This window comes from Cyrtonyx montezumae, unplaced genomic scaffold (assembly GCF_038088225.1).
Source record: "Cyrtonyx montezumae isolate F1298 unplaced genomic scaffold, pur_monq_1.0 scaffold_8, whole genome shotgun sequence".
Classification (NCBI taxonomy): Eukaryota; Metazoa; Chordata; class Aves; order Galliformes; family Odontophoridae; genus Cyrtonyx; species Cyrtonyx montezumae.
This window is the reverse complement of record NW_027072089.1, coordinates 39,199,067-39,220,590: the sequence shown is the minus strand read 5'-3', so window position 1 is coordinate 39,220,590 and position 21,524 is coordinate 39,199,067. Positions and strand designations below refer to the sequence as shown.

The 21,524-nt window shown below is 37.5% G+C and overlaps 1 protein-coding gene across 2 annotated transcripts in view; it reads left to right on the top strand.

The window, feature by feature from the left end:
- The window catches only part of SPIDR (scaffold protein involved in DNA repair), a 193,030-nt gene that overhangs the window by 145,128 nt on the left and 26,378 nt on the right, over positions 1-21,524 (top strand). The gene's annotated exons all lie outside the window — the stretch shown is intronic.

Here is a 21,524-nt window from a genome sequence, read left to right as displayed (position 1 = left end):
CTGTCTCACATCTAAAGCAGTCTTTTCATTCAAGTTGAATACGTTTATTTTTTTCTGAACAAGTAAACTGAGTTGCACTAAGGAGCCACTTCTCTGAAAGGAGCTGAGAAATCAAAAGAACCTGAAATACTAGTATTGGAGGAGTAGGGAGAGTCAAGGGGTGTTGAGCAACGCTGGAACACTTTTTGAGGATTCTCCTAGAACTGGAATGTTGTAACATTCACTTGGGCTTTTCCAAAAGGTGAGAGCAGAATACTCTCTTCAAGAAGCTGGACTTGGGACAAACGTCTCCTGGTCATCCCCTATAGAAATTGTATAGAGGATGTTTTAATTCTTGAGTCTGAAATATTATAGTGTTTGTTAATCTGGAGAGAGTGGAAAAGGGAGTAGGGGAAGGAGATGTGGGAAAAGAAGAGGAGGAGATTAACGCTTTTTTTTTTCTTTTAATTGTGGTTTGAAATGTGTGCTCAGGATTAACTGATGGGGATGAGGTTAGGTGGTAATTGAGTAACATTTTATTTATCCGATAATCACTTATTCTAACCTGATAATGAGAGAGAGAGGAGAAACTGTATTTCTAAACAAGCATACCTAGATGAGAGCAACCATCTATTACACTGCAGTTCTGGGGGGCAAAAAGGCTACCGGACATTGCAGTTTTGCTATCTTTATCAAAGGTTGACTATCAAACCCCAGTTTAGCAGTTGTTTTGTGGTGAATTGATCCAAGGTTTGACTTGCTTTTTTCCCTCCCACCTCATCTACTCGCTCAGAAGTTGTTTGCGCCTTCTTTACTCATGTCTGTGGGTTGTTGGGATGGGCTCACTTTAAAAACATCTGTCCATATTATTCTTACATTGGTGCAATCTGAGCATGGCTGAGCATATGTAATGAAAGTAAAAAGCCGTTCTTTGTGAATAACGAAAGAAACCCTCTTCTAATTAAAAGAACATTTTTAATCTTTGTATACTTGTGTTAGGAGAGAAGGGGAAGGAATGGTGAGGTGACCCCTGTATGATGATTAAGTAATATTTCCCTTTAGTATAACAAAATAAAGCTAAACCCTTCCTCATACATTAATTCTAAAATCTTTTCAGTTTCTTCATCTTTCCAGCTCTTAATTCTGTTAACAATCATTGACATTACTGATAGAGTGACAAAATATAATAATCAGGTACTTACATATTGAGGAATACTAAAAAAAAATAACAAATTCTTATAATTCAGTTTCTCTTGCCATACAACTCTTGTCTACAGCTACTTTCTTGCTTCAAACTAGCATAGTAATTAATAAAACATTTTTTGTGGTGTTTAATGTTATATGGTGAATGTTTTAAATGGGCGAAGAAAAAATTTTGCTTGTTGTTATCATGGATATAGTCTGAGGTTAGCTATTTGGAAGAGACTCTAGGTTAGCTGCTGAGAAAAGACGTTGCTGATCAAATACTTGAAGTAATGATTTCACTCTTTAAATAAATAAGGTTTTTTAACCAGCATACATTTATTTACATCCAGGTTATCATTTATAAGTTACTTGACATTTGAAAAACCGTGGAACAAAAGACTCCTTATACATAAGTATAACAGGTGTGGCAATCAAGTAGGATTATCCATTTCACCATATCATAATAGCCTGATGTTTTGTTAGGTCATTTTAACTTATTATGGTCTCCTAGAAGAAATATAGTAAGCTACATGCAAATAAACTTCACATTTTTTGAGAGACTTCATTTCTGCCATATTTTAAATACATTAGTCAACAGTGAACCAAGTTCTGAAGTCTCTAATAAGGAGAGATGGATCATTTATCATTCATCAGTAAGAATCGGCAATTATTCCACCAAAATTTTTGAACAAATATGATTGATTTGTGAAGTCATGTGCGTACTATGTACATCCTTGAAATGATATATAAATACCAGCTAATTAATACTCCCAGTTTCAGTGGATTAGGAGGCAGTATTTTGACCAGTTCAGCAGTCAAACAAGAATGGTACTTGAGGCTTCTTGAAAAGAATCAGCTATTTACCATAATAGTAAATACTTTCCTTTTGCAGGGAAAAACAACAACAACAACAACAAAAAGTAGCTTCTTTTCCTTCCCATTACTTCTTGTTGTGAATTATTTTGTGCTCCCTGTAAGCTATATGACACTCGTGCACATGATTGTGCTAGCACAGAGTTGTGAAACTAGTTCTACCATGTACATGGTAGACTAGACTATATATATAGAGAGGGACTATACATATACAGTCTATTTGTAAAGGTTAGATCTTTGACATAATATTCCTTAGGGCCTTGAGGAGAAAAATGCACTTTTTTATTTACTATTTTTAATTTGGCACTGTGACACCATGAGATGGTACCACCAGGAAAGTCTTCTGGATGTTTACCTGGCATTTCAGGAAAGCATGCACCCTCGATTTCTCTGTACTGAAGGCACCCTAGGATGATTCTTGAGCTATGTTGGGATTCCGTGGGAAATTGTGTCCAATAGTGGAAGTGCTAATAAAATCTTGGCCCTTCTACCACCATGGTAAAATTCTGAGAAGATTCCAAATCTCTGTAGTCTGACTGGGTTGCAGTAGATGAAAGGAAATTCACTTATCTACAGCGAACTTTTTTTTACCTCAGTCTTACCAAGTAAGGGCTAGAGAGAGGTAGAAAGGTAAAGAGGAGAGGAGCACCCTTTTCCCTGAGAGGCACTGCAGAGATTCTGTGGAAATTATTTGCTGAGGAAAGCAATGTGTTTTTGGTGTACCCATGTGCTTTACTTTCAGGATCCACTCCTGGGTTGACTGCATGTTTGGAATAGGGATGTTTAATAGCGATCTTACCCTATGCTTGTTAAAGTCAGGAGAGGTAAATGGTACAAGGTTAACCCTGAAAGAATAGTATGAAAGTCACAAATGTAATGGTAATGCAATCCATCAGCCTGCCCAGAGGAGCGTGATGTGACATACAGCCTCTCAAGTCAGGAATTGTTTGGCCTGGGTTTCTAGATGCAAGGGAGAGAAGGAGATGATTTTCTATTTTCTTAACAGATAAAAAAGAAACCACATACAGCTTCAAGTACAGCAGGGATGGTGTGCATATGTTTGAATTTTCACTAGAACAAGTATGTATCTTATTTTGGTCAGAGGAGCAACAGAGCTTTGAAATCCCTGATCTGCTGTCAGGCCAACATGTTCCTGCTTGTAAAGGCAGAGTACGATTCTGCTCTTGGTACACGATGATCAAGACACATCTTGATATATGTTCTTATGTGTTCCTCTAGATTTCTCAAACTCAGACAAATGAGCAAACAAGCTGCAGTGCCGAGGGCTACAGTCAGGATAAAAAACTGGTTTTAGCTTTTTCTGGAATTGTGCATAATGTCCTCTTCAGCCTTAGACCCATCTGCAGGATGACTTCTTTCATTGGGGTGAATGAGCTATGTTTTGTATTTGTTTAAAATTCTGAAGTCATCTGCAAGCAGAACATGTTTCATATTTGGAGAGAAAATTTTTGGATAGGCTTCATCTTTCAAGACTTTTGGAGTAAGGACATTTAAAACATTGTGTCATAAACTGAATTGCAACAAACAGCTCTCAAAGGCTACTGGAGTTCAGAGAGAGGTTTGGGAAGTGACCAGTGTTACATCAGGTGTTGTAATAAGTATCACTAGCCTTGCAAGTGTTTTCACTTCCTCTGAACAGTAAACCTAAGTGCAAGTATATACAACGCCCCAATAATTACTATTATCTCCATGTAGGGGAAAAGGATATTGGGTATGCACATTCACATGTGGATAATGTTGTCCCTATCTGAAAATAAACGTAGTGTGAGTCAATGGAGGAAAAATGGTAGAGGGAAATCAGCTTCCCCATAATAATAAAATTTCCAAGTGCCTGTCAGAAGGAAGTGTAGGTATCTTGTTTGTCTTGCTGAATTTTAATAGTTAAAGACCACCTTTAACATTGTGCCGAAGTTTGTTTTTGCTTTTATTTTTGCTTCCCACCTTTGTGAAAGGAAATATTTAATATTTTTTTCCCATAAATGTTTTCCCGTAGCTCTCCCGAATTAAGAATGTCTCATTGTACAGGAATGTGAAATGAAAACCAAATAAAGCTTGTAGGGCTTCACAACATAGTCATTTGTGCCAGTGCTCTGGCCTATGCTTAGTGATGACCTAGAGTCTGACAATTTAGATCCATTTGATTCTTTAAAAACAGCAAACGTGGTTTGTCTTTTTTTTTTCCACCCCTTTAAAGCAAGAAATATGTTATTAGTTTTATTACTAAATAATTATGATATGCTCAAATAGCTAGTATTTAGCTTATTATAGAAAATAGTGGCTACCCATAACTATCCCTACTTCTTGCAAGTACTAAGTGATAAACTAAAGGAAATTTCCTGCAACTGCCTCATATACCAGCTGATCTGCCTCAGTCTGAGAGAATGAAATGCAGAAGTTGATAGGTTAATTTGAATACAATAATTTTTCACTGTAGTATATGTCAACAGTTGCAGATATTGCTAGGGGATCGTTTAAGCAATTTTTCCATAAAACTGATTTATAAATAAAATAATAAGTAAAGCAGATGGTTACGTAGCATCCCCATTTCAGATTTTCGATAGGCTGAACAAATTCAGTGAGCTAGTTAGAAAATTCATCAGAAGAAGTATGAGTCAGCCAAAAATTCAGTGGTTGACACTTGGATGCCAATTAAAATTTGAATTTGAAAGCCTGGCCCTCATTTTTGAAGACTGTTTCTAAAATATTTGATGTTAGTAAGCAAATTCTGACAGGAAATTAGGTCATGTGTTTGTACATCTGTTTAGAGTATGGTTATACACATAGGTTTGCTGGTAAGATTAAATGGGATCAAAAATATACAAATATATAAACTTGTTTTAGGATTTTGAATTATTTTTATTTTTATTTTTATTTTTATTTTTTTATTTTTTGTTAGACTGGTTTCAGTGTCAATAGCATCACCCAGTTCCACCCCACTACTGTGGGTAGGACTGCTACCCACTAGGTCAGAATGCCCAGGGCCCCATCCAACCTGGCCTCCAGGAATGTATTTATTTGGGTAGTGTGTTTATACGTTACATATCTATCCATATAAGTACACATGTATCTACACGTGTATATGGGAAAAGACATCTGTTCGCTATTATTGCAAAGCAAATAAAATAAGAATGTTACAATTTGACTGAAGAATGTTCAAAGGACATGATTTCAAGTGACGGTAGGAAGATGATGTTACAGAAAACACAAATGTTCTTGAAATCTGCAGAACTCTCAAATCCATGTCATGAGAAGCTGAGCACTTTCCAAGCTGAATCCGGTCATTAAAAAGTTTAGTTTATGGGGAAGTGTAGGTGGAGATGTTGATATTTCTTTCATTACTCAACTAGAAATCTAAAAACATCATAAAAAGTTTTCTGTGTCCCAAGATTACCTATGTTAAATTTCAATCCAAAGCCACTTTTAATACTACAGATCTTACACAAAATGAGAAGAACACAGAAGGTAAATTTGTCTAGCAAGCCAAGTATTCTGACAGTAAGCCTTGCAAGTTCTGATTTCTGTTTTCTTCGGATGGCTTTACATAAGATTTACAAAGCCGTATGTCATCAGAGGTGGTAGATATCTATTTCTTTTCGTGTAGCATTCTTCTTAGCCACATACTGCAAACTGACCTCATCCTAAATCGATGTCACTTGATTTGATTCTACTGAGATAATAGAAAGGACTGGAAAAGATAATGAAAAGGCATTTATCGTGTTCTGGATTTCTCTTGTTGGCATTGCTTTCTGTCTGAAAAGTTTTCTTCTAAAACTGATTGAAGTGTAAAGTGTGAACTATTCCTCCAAACTGTACACTTTGTCCTCTAATTGCACATTGTACAGGACAAGTGATGTCCATTGATGCTTTCTTTGTTTTTCATCTTGATACTAGTTCAACCTGTAGGTGAGAAAACTAGAAAGGGCATAAAATCCACAGAATCATTCCTTCTTACTCCATAGTACTCATTGTGATGCTGAAATCATGCAACTCTTTCCACAACTGCAAATGATTGAATTTTGAGCCATTTGGTGACTCTTGAGCAGTAATCAGGGTTAGGCAATCTTTGTTACCTAAATTAACTGAGTTAGTCAAGCAAGAAGATCAGTGTGGTAATTATCTTGATATTTAAGAGTTATATCAGTAACTTCACTTTTTTTTTTTTTAATTTTCTAGACCTAAATAAATAACACCTTATAAGCCTGAAGTAGGCAAATTGTTAGTGTTGTTGTCAGATAAACAAAGAAGCTCGGTGGGGACAGTGCTTTTCCAAGAATGTCCTTCTGGGCCACCATCAGCACACTGTATCTGATGTTGGAGTAGCCCAGCTTCTCAGAAGCGATAAGCTGTTCCTATAGCCTAGCTCTGGAATAACTGCAGGCAGTATTTCTCTCTGACATGACAACTGTTTGGCTTCTTACCAAGATTTATAAGTGCTGATGCTGGAGAAGTTAACCAGAGTTAACCAGAGTCTCAACAAATCTGTTCTGATGCGTTAGGATTTTGGTTATTCCATTGATGACTTGAACACGTAGAACAGAGATATCTTTCATTTAGATTCATCTCCTATCCTGCCCGCCACAGTCTTTTGTTAGGTGATGAATTTTAGCTAGAAAACTCACTAGAGAAATGCAGCTGATTTCTAGAAAACATTCTTGCCAATTCATCAATTAAATGTTAATTAGAATAGCTGTATTTTCAAGATAGATTTGTCCTAGATCCTACCACTTAATAGCATAATAGTCATTACAAATCATAACATAAAGCGTGCAAATAATACACTGACTCAATAAGTGCTGCAATACATTAACATTATGGTACTAAAACTGATGTTCATGCATGACGTTCATGAGTGTAAAAAATGGCAAGCAGCAGAATCTTTCATTGATAGCTATTGATGAAACATGGTGTTCAGTACATGCACAGAGGTCAGTATATGCAGCATGGAAAAACACATGGCAAGCTGGAGAGAAAGGGGAAACGCATGGGAGAGGAAAGGGGGACTTAGGAATGCAAATTAAACAACCGTGGGTTGAAATCAAATGTTCTTTTGGTGTCTCATCCCAAGTCAGATGCTATCACATTTGCTTGCCCTACAAGAACATTAATCTTTGTACTGTAGATAAACAACTTCATTGGAGTATAGAAGTTCTTCCGAACACACTGGATGTGCATTATATGATCGTCATTGTTTATTTGTCTGGCAACCAGGGAAGCATTGGCTTTCTTTACAAAGTCAGTCTGCTTGTCGTCGTTTTGCTGCCGTCGTTTCTGCTGTCTCATTTCTTTTCTTTTAATGCTTTCCCAACCTTCAAGGTGTTTTATTTTTTTTTTTTGAGGCATCCTACTTTGTCATATCAGGTTAAGCTAAGCTGAGAATGTTCCCGTGAAACAGTTTTGAGGGTTTTTTTTTTTTGTGCCCTTGCAATTACATATTTGATTTAATGCTATGTGAAATATATATTTTTATACATGCATATTTATTTACAGCTGGCTGTGCTCAAAGGGATGTTTTTTGGTCAAGAAAGGAAAGTCTGTGGTGAATTAAACTTCTGTGCAGATTGATGAAAAAAATCCAGTGTGAGGAACATTTTGATCATATTCAGTGGGACTGCCATTAAGAGAGCCTATTTAAGTAACTGGATTTAAAAAAACCAGTGTCATACAGTTCATGCCTGTTGCCATTTCAGGATTTAAATTAGTGATAATGACACATCGAAACAGAGTTGTATACAAGTTTTAGTTACCAAGAAAATCCTCATGAGTGTCGTACTCCTTGGTTGTTTTTTTGGGTTTGCATTTTGTTTTTTTTTGGCGATGCATGTGATCCACTTCTGAATAAGGTGCAGTCAAACTGTAAAATCCAGAGTAGATCCAGGAACAGATCTTCATGGTCAGCACTGCTTAATGGCTGACAGGCAGTCGAGATAAAGTAAGGTAAACTAGCCACTTTTCTTAGGTTCAGAATTCTCACTGCCTTTTCCACCAGCAGCCCCCAAATACTCCATGGTCTTCCCCCACTTGCTGCTCCCATATGCAATCTGGTGCCTCCTTTTCAGGTACACACAAATACAGTTGTCACATTTTCAGAATCATGTTATTTTTCAGAATCACAGTCTGTACCCAGCCTTCATTTCCCTCTGGGAAGGCGGCCATGATTATATGTGGCCTCCAGAAATGTCACAAGCATTCGTAACTTCTTTCTTTATCTGTATTGGAATTTATTTATTTTTATCAAAACCTTAACTTTTTACACCATTTATAATTTTCTTAGAATTTAATAGGATATTTTCAGTGACCAGAAAAAATGTAAACAAAAATGCACTTTTATTTTGTGTGAGTTGTGTAACTTACGTTCTTTCACACACAAGTAGACTTTTATAGCTTTCTCCAGTTTTGCTTCCATCTAAAAAAGAAGTTGTATATTGAAACATTTCTATAAGCTATTTCAAGAGAAAGAGAAAAATGTGTATGTTACATTTCTATTTTACTGGCATACTGGATAAGTGTCCTTTGATAAGTTGGATAATTGTTTTGTCAAAACAAAGCCTTGAAAATTAATGAATAGTTACTGCATTGCAGTTCTGAAAAGTATTTCTAGGAAAAATAGCTGGGAATTTTTCAAATAAATGATTTTTGTCAGTTCATTTTCTAAGAAGAAAAGAAAAGGAAAGTTAGGAAAAGCTTGTACAACCAGTTTAAAAATGGTGAAATTGCTGAAATGCTATGTTTTGAAACAGTGCCATTTTCCTACTCTAAAACCACTTGTTTAGAAATACCATTTTGGTTATGTTTTTTACTTCTTTATTATTAATAGGTAAGATGAAGTGCTTAGATTAATCCAAGTGAGATTCACTTACTGTATTTTCAAGGGTTTTTTTTGTTTGCTTGTTTTTTCTGTTGATATTTTTACACTTAATGCAATGATGGAAGTTCAGAAACATTTGAAAAATGGGTCATCATAAAGCACATGTATTAATACGGCCATTTTTAAAGTATTTTTGGAGGCTCTTTTCTGTTTCAGAGTGTCTGTGTTTTTTAATGTGAGCTCTTCTTATGCTCAGCTTAGAATTACACAATGGCATATGGTTCAAAATTTTCTGTGTCTGAAAATACCTGTCAGCAGAGATGACACTATGAAGGAAGCATTCCATGGCAAGAGAAAGTGCAAAAAAAACGTGTACTGTATTTGTTAAAATATCATCATTTTCATATGCTCATGGTTTTATTACATGACCAGTAGGAAAGAACACTCTTGAAAGTGTTCAAGTTTCCAACTAGTGTTGAAGTTTCCATCTGATGATTTCTTGAATGCTTTGTTGTGGTACAGAAAGCAAGTCAGGCTGAAGAAATAGTCCAGCAGCTTGGTTTGACATTCCTCAATGAGAAGAGGTCCTACTTAGTGGAGAGTCTGAGAGGGAAAAATTCAGCTGCTGAAATGCTGTTAGGACTCTGAAAATGCAAATATTAGCCCTATTGCTTGTTGTTAAGAAAGAAGAGCAGCAACAAATGATGTTTAAACATCTCATCCCCATACACTAAAGCTTTGGCTTGATTCGGTTTTGTGCAGCATTAATGCCTTCATGCTCTGGTGGGCATTGTCTGAGGCAAGCAGAAATAATATTCCTGGTTTGAACGCTTGCTTCATGCAATACGATGAAAGCCTCAGTTACAGAAGGAGCATGTTAGAGGAAAAAGAGGATGAGACAACAAATGTGACAATACAAAGTACTATCAGCAGGAAACTACACTTTCAAAAGACAGAGTATCTTGTTATCTTGGCTCTGATGTTGCTTCTCCTGGTGGCCTGGAATGGGTGACATCTAAGGAAAATCCAAAGGCAAGGGAAGCAGTGCTTCTGTGGCTGATAGTTTCCCTTTATGTCTGTGAACCAAATCGGAGGCTATAACCAGCACAGTGGTTGGAGAACAATGTGCTGTTGTTGATATTCTTATGGGTAAGATGCAAAACCAGATTCTTAGACACAGAATATTAAACTACCTCTTTTTGACCTGAAGAGATAGATTTACTAAGGGCCCTAATCAAGTTTATGTGATTATCTTTTGTCTCTCTAAACTCTTCCTGTAGTTTTGATTAGATTTTGTCATCTTTTTTTTTCTCTCTCCTGGAGTACATTCAGTGAGAACACGCTGTGCTCTGCTGATATTTGAACAGATTTTTATATTCGGGACTAGATTTTTTTTTTTCTAAGACAAAGGGGAGAATCAGAATCATGTTGTTTCTCTGTATTTCACTAGAGTTGTGTTGAATCCAGTGTAATGACTGATCATATTGTTACAGTAAAGTACTGTTCCACGTGAGAAAAAGACGTAAATACTGCCATCACTACAGGATAAATGCAATTAAGATGCTGTAATAGAGGTTCTTTTCTTAGGTCACTTCAAACTAGCACACAAAATTTTTGAAGTCTTCATTCACGTGCGTATGAAGGTAACAAAAGTGATGAAAGCAATGAGAGATTCTCTTTTCCTGTTTTAATATGCCAAATCAAAACAAGCATATGGGACTTAAGATTCATGTTTTGTGCTGTGCTTCAAGCTCTGATCCTACTAAAAGTGATTCTTTGAGATCATGTGAAATTGGAAATGTGGTGTTAATAAAATTATTTCAGTGTTTGATCCTTCGATTGGTGTTCGGTTCATGTAGCTTTTAGAAGATAAACATGGAATTTGCATCAGTGATTGAATGAAATCAAGGTGTAGGGATGTGACTGGTGCTGCCCAGGTATACTCCACCTGCTACGCAGCATGAAATAAAGCTCACTGAAATCGTTAGGGAAAATGGTAACTTGGGTGAGTTCTGAATAATGGCTCAAACGCTACTTATTTAGAAGTAATTTATAGGGCTTTACTCGACCTACAGCAGAAAAGATTTCTCATTTTGAAAAGTTCTAATGGCAGCTAGAAGGGTAGCAAATTTAATTTCTATTTCCAAATTAGAAAACTGTTGACGTTTGCGCTTCTCTTTCAGCAGTGCTTGTTGTATCCTTGATTTTTGATAAAAAAATGTCAAATGTATATGTGGAAAATGCTCCACAAGTAATGTTTGCAGGGCATCTGTGGGAGTATAGTGATGTTGCTCAGTTTTTTTTTTAACTCATCTCTTGCAGCCAGAGAAATGGATATCAGCAAGGTGTAAGAAGGGAAGTGGGAAAGAGGCAATATCGGAGATTTCCTCCTGATCTTTGTTTTCTTTACCTTCCATTTTCCTCCTGCAGTTGCTTCACTTCCTAATGATCTCCCATTGATTTACATATGCTAAGGCCGTGATCACCAGAGAGCAACTGTGCTTTCCCCAAGCAAGTGCAGCTGTGGGAGGAAGGAGATGAAACACAGGGTGCACTTGGAGCAATATGAAGTGTTCAGTAGCAGCCCTGGCCTCCCAGTGCTCGCGTCTCCACTCTTGGCTGGAGGCCACGATGGGTTGCATGCTGGACTTGGGGGAATAGGCCCAAGGGTGCTGCTCGGGGCCTTGTTGAGCTCAGTTTCTGGCCCTGGCCTGTTGCTGTCTGCCTTCAGAGTCCAGATTCTGTAATGGGAAATAGCGCTGCTTTGGCCTGTTCTGTCACTTTGGAGACCTGTTCTGTCACTTAGCTCCCGAGGGCTGAGTAAATTCAGCAATTGTTACAGTAGTGTAAAATAAATAAATAAATAAATAACAAAATAAATTGAGACCTCAATGGAGGAAGAAAATTAAAAAAAAAAGGAGTGGGGAGGGGTGGGGGGATAGCAACTAGAAAAGTTTTGCATGCAAAATATTTTTTAAAGCCTGAAAAAAAGACTTTTATCTTTTACTTTCCGAGACCTGAATTTACCTTTTTATACTGCATAGCATCAGTTGCACAGAAACAGTGGGGGATTAGACTCAGAAAGTGCAAGACTGGCAAAAATGAAACAGGAATATTTTCCTTCTCCTTTTTCAGTTTTGCAAATTGTGTATTTTTATGATTATAAATAGCTAAATCAACAGGCTTTTACTGTTAAGCACCCTTTCATTATTGACTTTCAGAACTATTTAAATTCCTCAGTGCTAAAAATTAGAATTCCCCTTGGAAAAGGTGGTAGCTTTCAGGGGACCTGGCTAGACTCCCAGTAAGAAGTAGTTAATAGGTAGAGTGTGAAGATCCCAACAAAACAAATTAATCACTTTCGTCTGCTTTCCTAATTAATCACCCTTAAAATTGAAAATTGAGGATGTGATGAATTTGCGCAGAGAGCAAATGTTAATTTGCAGGCAGTTACTCTGGCTCCTCTTTTTTATTTTTTTTCTGCTCATGAGGAGAAACAGAACCCCCCTGCCCCGTTTAGCAGCTGATCTCTGCATACAGTGCAGTTTGCTCGGGCTGCAAGGACAACACACGACCTGATTTATTGATTTCTTAATTGGTTTTCCTTGCTCTTGTCAGAGAAGGAAGAGTTAAATGAGATGAACAGAACGCTCTGTTTGGGACTTCAGTTTTCCAAAATAAAATATGTGAGGGAAAGGTTTCATTCAGTTTTGGCATTGCTTTGTTAAGTCAGTTTAAGCCAAGAAAGATTGTTATTCCACGCTGTTTGCTGATAGTAGAAAGCTTGCGTACTGAATCGACTCTTTTTTTTCTTGAAGGAAGAGAAATTCAGTATGAATTTAAGGGACAAACTTCTTAGTTGCCTTGCAGAAGAGATTGTTCTGTTAACGACTCATCAAGAAAAAGAAAAAGATAAACAGGATTAACTGTTTACTTAAAGTGAGTAGAAGTCTGGTTGTTTTTCAGAAGAAGAACACAATGTACTGTTGTATCTGGTTTCCAGAGTGGTGTTTATCATAATTCCTTGTGCGGTGGTTGGTAGAGCGCTGGGAAGGCACTCCGCCCACTCGCAGCTTGCCTGCTTTCCCTCTCCCATTGAGGCCTCCGTCCAGGACCGTGTGATGGAGCAAGCTGTCCTGTGTGATCTTTCCTGCCTGACATGAGCTGACATTGACCTAGAATAAAATAGCAGGGGCCAGTTCCTAGAATCCTCGGTGGACTGCTGAGAACTGCTACCATAACTCTTGTAAACACGCTGCACGCACACAGACGCTCTCCCTCTCCCTCTTTTAGAAACACACCTAGGAAATGCAGACAGGAAGCGAGAGGAAAGGAAAGCAGTGTGAGTGCAAAACAGGAATGGCAGACCCCTCAAGGAACACTAGAAACTTGCTCTTCTGCCAGAGCAGGTGCCCCAACAAGATTTCATTTCTGCTTTTCGTCTTTGCACTTGTTCTTCTGCTTTTTGGGGTGAATATTATATTTTTGTGCTGTTTTTGTGGGACAGTGTGGCACTGAAACAGCAGAATATCTTATTGAACGCAGACGCAGCTCTGAAAGAAATCCCGCAGCGTTATTATATTTCATTTACCTTTCACATGCACTGTGGAAGCACATGTGTAATGCTATACTACCAAGAATGTATTTTGGGAAGTTCTGTGCCTTCTGAGATAGGCAGTTCTTTTTTAAAATTTATTTTAGTTTTTCTTTTTTTCGTTTTTAATGTAATACATTATTTTTCCTTTTTTTTTTTATTCTTTTTTTTTTTTTTTTACTGAAGTCTTCTAAGATTCCATCTATGTGGTTTAGAAGTAAATCAGGTGAATCGTGATTTACTGTTGCTGCAATGTTCTTGCTTCATTTGAGATGCTGTAATTGTGTAAAGCACTCGCCATGGATTTTGCAGCAGGAGCTTACAGTTCTCTAAAACTCGTAGCTCAGAAGACATGGGTTGCTGCTGCATGCCCACTACAGATCTGCACAGATATAGATAAATAAATAGCCTCCTCCCTCAGCTCGAGTGAGATCTAGCACATAAACATTTTGGACCTATCTCCTAGATACCATCATATTATTCCATAGTAGTTTTTCAATCACCCTTTGAGGACAGGACTTTTATTCTGATTTTTACGTATAAGCAACTGAGGTGTGGAGGAAACTTGGTATGGCATATTATATGAAATGTTGCCAGGATCAGCATTTAAATGCTGATTTTCTTGGAAAGGAGGGTGCTGAGCACCTTGTAGAAGATCTTTTGGCATTACCTCACTGACTGTTGGAATTCTTGGATGCCAAAACTGTAATTACAAAGTCTTACGATTAAAAAAAATAAACAAAGAACTCCTCCTCAGATTCATAGATAAGTACTGTAAATGGCTGGATAATAATTGCACGCAATAAATGGAACATGATTTTTTTCTGCTGGAGATCATCCATAACAGAGATTTGAAGTTTTCAGTGGAGCCTGGAAGTTTCTGAAATGTATGTTTTCCTCTCGATTAGTAAGTCATACAAGAAAATACTGTTTTTTCCTCTAAATTGATACTGAAGTAGTGGTACTTGGGACACTGAGGAATCTGAGGAGTGTACATGTCATTTCTTTTTTTTAAAGCTACTACAGTCTAGAGCATATGAGACTGAAACAAGCTTGGACAATCTGATGTGCTTGCTTTTCTATTATCACCCCAAATTTGTTCTTATTTGCGTAACAAACTCTATGGAATGCATTTTAGCAGGAGGACCATAAATTATGTGCAGTTTAGCACTGTAAGGGAGAGATACGGGGGGGGGACCTGGAGGGGGAAAGGCCTTGCTGGTTTGCTGTGGCTGAGTTTTTAGCCAGTACGTAGGCTAAAATTATTCTTGAACTTCCTGTCTTCTAAACCAACCATTGCTATTTTATTTTTATATTGTATAGTTACTTTGGATTAAAACAACTGATATAGAAAAAACTTCAATATTCATTTGTAAATCTGACATAACTGGAGCTTTGAGGTGATGTTGAAAATATTTGTCAAATTCAGCTCTGTAACTGTTTAAAATTATAGCTTAGGCTTCGCATTGCATTTAAGTGGATGGTAGGAATGCCATTTTATCATTTTAAATGTTTTGTTTACTTTTGAGTAAAATTTTGCTTGCAGATGAGATAGATCAACAGTTTAAGGATTTGAAAGTGCACTTAGAGACAGTGTGGGATGGGAAGTGTAAAAAGTTCATTGGTGCCATAGAAGAACTTCATAGGAGAACAGGGTTATGCTGGAAAATTGTCAATTGTGAAGCCATGGTCATCATTGCATGTATCAAAACCTGTCTGATTTGCTTCTGCATCCATTCCCAAGAATTTGTAGGTAGTTGTCACAGAGCAGTTGGTGTTCCACATTTTGAGTGAGAAAACCTATAGTGTGGGGCTCTATTCGGTATGTGCATGTTCTGCATTAAAAAGGCAGGTGTGCTGTTATGCTTGGCTCGTGCAGGGCTCTACCTACGTGTGAAAACATTTCCCACAGAAGTGGCACAGGTTGGAAGGGCTGTGCTTTGTCAGGTCATAGATAGAAAATAGTAGGTGGAAGAATGAAGCTGAACGAAGAAGTGGAGAAAGCAGTCAGCAAGTGGGATTCCTGAAAGACCTTGTGGAAGTTACTTTTTTTTTTCAGTCTTTGTTGAAGCAATTGGCCATTCAAAGAAGTGAAAAAAAGAATAAGCAACTATTACTTTATAATCTCTCATGCTGTTTTGCTTTTTTTTTTTTTTTTTTGCATTTTATTTTAAACATATGTACAAAAATATCGTTAAAACCAAGGAAAATACAACGGTGGGTTCAGTGTAGTTACTGTAGTGAGTTATTTGCAAAGGGTGGTGTATAAATATTCTGTTATGCTCATGGTGAGAACCATCTGGGAAGAAAAGATTCCTTTCCTGAGACTGGGGAGGCCTCTGCTACATATTTTCTATTTTAGATGCTGAGATAAGACTTGCTTATTTCCCTGGTTGTAATCCTGTCACATGTGCAATTCCCACCAATCCATTTTTAAAGATAGGCTATCTGTAGCTGGAGAACTTGTGTGTCCAGTGTGCTCTGTTCCCCTCTGCCAGATTCAGCATTCTTGAGCTCTCATCCCCTCTGTTTCCTTCTTGGTGCTTCCATAAATGTCTAGTAAAAATTGATTGTAAACCCTTCTTCTCAGCTATTTTAAACCTGCAGTTTTCAAAGAAAATGATTACCATTTTGGTTACCTCAAGTGTTTCAAATCAGAGCACCATCTTAGGTGCCGGAAATGTCTGTACTTCGGTCAGAAGTCTTTGACCCCTTATAAACTGGAAATAGTGATGCTTATGTTTTCTTCTGTATCTCTGTGGCTTATGTATAGGAAGGCTAGTCATTATCATCACACATTTTTATTTGCATCTTAGAATCCTTAGAGTTGAAAGGGACCTCTGAAGGCCTTCTAGTCCAACTCCCCTTCATTCAATCCACAGTTATTGCAGCTCCTTGGAGCTTCTGTTTAGTGACAGCAAATAGCATGGATTTTGGAACAGTGTACTCTGAATCTTCAGAGGACAAGGAAGGCTATGGCAGGTTCATACTTTTTGAAAGGGAACATGTAGCAGTTCAGAATCAGATCCAGTGAATATGTGGATTTTAGTAGGAAAATGCGTCTGGTGATAGGGAGGGTGAGGGAAGTAGATAGCTATCCTGTGTATTCAGGCCAGCATCACGAGCTTAGATTTTTCAGAGGTAATTCAGGTGTACAAGGTCTGTGTAAGGTAGAAATACATCAAGTCCCTGTAGGGTGGTGTGCTGCAGGTTACAGTTTGAATCTGAGCCATATTAGCAGGAGTTAACCAGCTCCACCTTGAGACTTGACCAGACAAGTTGCTGGATTGGAATTGTGTAGGTAGTGTTGTGCCTCTGGTGATTAAGAGAGAGGGGAGTTTTGTTTATGTGTGCTATATGCCTCTACAAGGACCGCACCTCAGAGATAAGTCCTTCTGACACACAAAGAAAAGAAGCAGCAACTGTCTCTAGGGTGGTTAAGATAAAGACTGAGCAAATATCAGAGCTGATACAATGCACTTCATTTTCAGACCTTTCCCTTATTCTCTGCTTTTTTTTCCATCAAAGCAATAAGTACTTAAGTCCCTTCTGATCACTGCATTTGTTTGTTGTTCTTGTTCCTTAAACTGGACTGCATAGCTTAGCCATACACTGAAGAAAGCTGGTGTGGTCCATATGGCTGTCTTCCTGTCCTAGGGCAAGACAGTTACTTGTTAGTTTAAATCTGTTTATGATAAATGTCTGCTGCTTGCTTTCATAAGACTTCGTAAATGCACCTTAGTGAGTGCAATTCCTGTCCCATCAGTCAGTTTTGGCTTCCTTGCTTTTGTAATCTCTTCGGGTATTATTTTTTCTTATTCTTTTCTACTAGCCACTGAGGGGGCTGGAAGGCACCAAAGCTGAAGAAGATTTTTGTCATTCTGACGTCTTCAGAAAGTGACCTGCCTGATACAAGGCAGCAGTGTGCACAGATACGATTTTTCATGTGTAATAGAAGTATTGGGGGGGAGAATGCAGAGTAACTAGTCTCATCTTCCCCCAGTCCCTAATCTTTGCTCCAGGCTATTAGCAAATTAACAAAATTTTCCCAAGCTTTTGCATGAGACTTACTGTGTCATTAGTTAAAAAAAATAAAGAAAATTCTGCCTCACTTTCTTTTCTTATCTTTCCTATCTTCACCCCTTTTGTTATAACCAGTGAGTCATATTTCACCTTATCCTTAGTCTGCATTCACTCCTCTACTGGTTTTCCTGCCACCCTTCACTCCTGGAATGAATTATCTACTCCTTTGCATGAGAAAATTATGTTTCCAAAACCATATTTTAAATTCACGTCTTACGTAGGGTTTCATCCTGTTGTCTCAGAAATGAAGATGGCCTTAATTTCCTAACTGCGTGAGCACCACTGATAAAAAAATGACAGTGCTTTTCTTTTTTCTAACAACTCAGTAACATGCTTGCCATTGAGCCATTGCTAAAGGTATGTTCTCACTGATTAACTGATTCAGTACAAATGCTGCATTTTATGGGGAAAAAAAATTGTAATAGATATACACAAAATATAAGTGTTTAATTCCTGTGGTCAAGTACTCAAGTTTGTATTTGTGGCTTGTCTCGTAAGTTAGACATAGGTTTTCATCCTGGCAGTGAGCTTCAAATAGAGCAAAAATCATGGGACAGCCATTCCATTATCATAGTTAGATTTGCTGCTTAAACTTAATTTGCAAGAACTGCAATATGGGAACAACGGTGTAACTTGAGAAAATACTACAAATCCACTTTTCTAGAAATAATATGAGAGCAAACTAAAAAAGCAGTGCTGGTGAGGAAATTAAAGCCACGTACCATCCAGCCATTGTAAGCAGCTGGACTACATACCAGTAAGAACAGAACCTGTATCAGATCATGAGAATGGTTCTCTAGATGCATCACTGAGTCCGTTGTGGGATTCAGATGATTTTAGCATAGCCATTAAGAAGAAAAATCAGTAATTACTCATTTAAGTACCAGTAGCATCATCTAGTTAATCAGTATGAGATGCATCAAATGTTGTTGAGAATATTACAAGTTTTTGTCACTCATTCATTTTGTACTATTTCCTAAAGAGTAGTGAAGCACTGAGCATTTGTTAACTTCCACTTGTTGAGTTAGTCTGGGATGTTCCTCATCTTTCAGTCTAAAAATCAGAGATTTCAACAATATTTCTGAAATTCTGTCTTCCAGATGAGTGGTTATATTTATTTCATTTTAAATTCACGCTGTATAAAGATCATGTCTACCTTTGGATACTGTTAAAATGAGTGTAGTAGTGTATTACATGTCTGCTCACGTGTGATCCTAATATACAACCAAGTGTTTTGAATCTGGGGCAAGAACATCTGCTGCTCAGTTTTGTTATTTTTTTCATTACTCCAGTAATCACAAACATGCTACTAGTATGAAAGGGCATGTTAGTGATATGTACATTAAGTTACATAGTTCTTCCCCTACTCCTGTATGTCAGGCTTGGTCATCTGATGACCATTCCCCCATTGTATGACCTACAATGTTGTACTGCATACACTAGACAGTGGGAGCTTCAGCCCCTAATCCTGCCTGGAATACATCCTCATCTAGAAGTAGTATTGGAGTTTAATTTCAGTCATTTCATATTCAGGGAGCTGATCTGAGAATGATTATGATGGTTATTATATATTATTATGCGTTGTTATTATTTGTCTTTATTATTAGACTACAGTACATTTTTGTTAAATCTGTCTCCCGTCCTAGCCATTGAAGTTGTCACCATGAAACATTGGAAATATGCAGGCTGGAACCTGGGAAGCTGAGATTTCCATGTCTTAACAGCAGCCATCTGTTTGCTTGGCTTAAAAGGGTGAAATACACTTTCAGTGACTTGATATATTCAGCACCAACAGAGTTAATTTTATTTGGGCAATTAATGTGTCCCAGAGGACTTAATATGAGTGTGGTGCCAGCTAGTCTGAGGCTTACTTGCGTTCAGTTATTTCTCACTAAAGACAGGAGAAATTCCAGTGATCAGCGAACAGACTGCCGAACTGATTGGATCTAAGACACTAGCTCAGTTGGCCCTTGCTTGCTCCAAGATATGAAAGCCTGATTTTTCATGATTAAGAGTAACTGAAGTTACACTGTTAGTGTAAACAAAACTGTTTGATTTTTTTTTCTGTTCTCCTCAATCTGGTTTTCAGAGAAGTCTAGGGTATATTAGCTTTGTTTTTCCAAACAAAACAACGGCAAGAGAGGTTTCAGTCCAATCAGTTAAAACTTGACAGAACTCTGACTGCAAGGCTCCAACATGGCAGGCAACGGTGGTTGCTCTGCTTCTGTGCAGTCATGGCCATAGCTTGACAGTCTTCATTTTGTTGAGTTCGAAATGATCTTGTGATACCAATCCACAGGGATCTCAGTGTTTTACATAGAAAATTAAGCTAGAGATACAGCCACTTAGGACACAGTTTTGTATTAGGCCAGTCACACAGTTGTCTAAGTTGGTTGTCTAAGTTGGGAACATCCCTCCTGCCGCAAATGGGGATAATCCTTCCACCTCACACTTCACAACAGCATTTGATTTCTTCCTGTTTTGTCATTGCTCAAAGTAGAGGATTCCACAGCTGTGAAAGACATCCTAACGTTGCCAGACTGTAGAAGGATTGTACCTAAGCTTGCTTTGCTTTGCCTGGTGAAGGTTCTGTTTTGTGTAACCCTTACAGTTAGAGATACTGAGAAAATATGGGGCCCTCATTTGTGCTCAGTCCTACCATTCCCTCGTTCTCAAAACCAGCACTTGTATTAAAAAATTTTAAACTCTTCGCTTGTGCTCGAGCATCTACTGATCTCTAAAAGGCTTCAGAAAGTTATATCCTCATTGAATATAGAAAAAAATTAGTTCATAATGAACAAAGAAACTGTAATTAATGGTCTTTTGTGTGCCTAAATTTCCCTACTAAGAAAATGTAAGATTTCTTACAGAGAAGTGTAGGAGCTCATTTCATTTGAAATAAGTTTTTTAGAGATGTAATGACTACTGTTGAATGTTCTTGGGAAGCATGTAGCAAATTATATGGTGTTCTCCAAAAGCAGTTGGGGTTGACTTGCTATGAGCAATGGTACTTCTCTGGAAAAAGTAGTTTTGTTATCAACTTTTGAAACGAATTGAATCACAGAATGGTTGAAGTTGGAAAGACTCTCTGGAAGTCTTCTGGTTCTTTGCTCAAACAGGTTGCCCTGGGATTCTGCTCTCCACTACATTCCTGAGTTTCATTTAAAGACACTTGTTCTACCCTCAAAGCTATTTCTTGCTGTTTGAAAAGTTTCCATGTTTAATTGTTTGATTTGGGCAGACAGCAACCCCCTTCCTCCATGACTCAAGCTATTGTTGTGACTCATCTCAGGTGCACAACCTTGTGAAACACATTTTTGTCTGTCTAAATGTATGGCATCCACTGACTTTTGCCTTATCTGCTATGATGCTAGTATCTTCTTGAAATGCCAACAAGTCGGTTAAGCAATAGTTCTGAGCCCTGGTTCCATAGATCACTTTAATCAAATAGTTTGTCTAGCAGGTTTTTTAATTACCTCCTTAAAATAGTCCCCCCCTTTTTTGTACTGAGTATTGAATTTACTAATCTGTAGTCTGTGTTTTTTTTTCAAAATGTAATAAAATTGACATTTCATTGTCTTGAATCCTCAGAACTCTTTTGAAATCAGAAAAAAATGCTTGCTTTACCAATTTCAATATTTGTAATTATTACTCATTAAATATGTTGCTTTGTTTATTTCTAAGCAGATATTTTTATATTTATTTACACACATACAGACATTTGCATCACTGCTTTGTCTGCACTGAAAAGTTCATCTCAAGATAGGCAGAAATGTGACTTTCTTTATAAATACACAAAGCATATATTGTTTAGCAGTTAGTTTCTCTAATCCTGAATGGATGCACTCTGTTCTAAGTTTCAGTAAGACTTTTTTATGGCCCTGTTACTTCCTGCAGATATATATGTGAAAACCTTGGATGAGGTCGGTTTCATTTGCTGAGTTCACTAATATTCACTAATATTCATTATTTGGTGGGATTTCT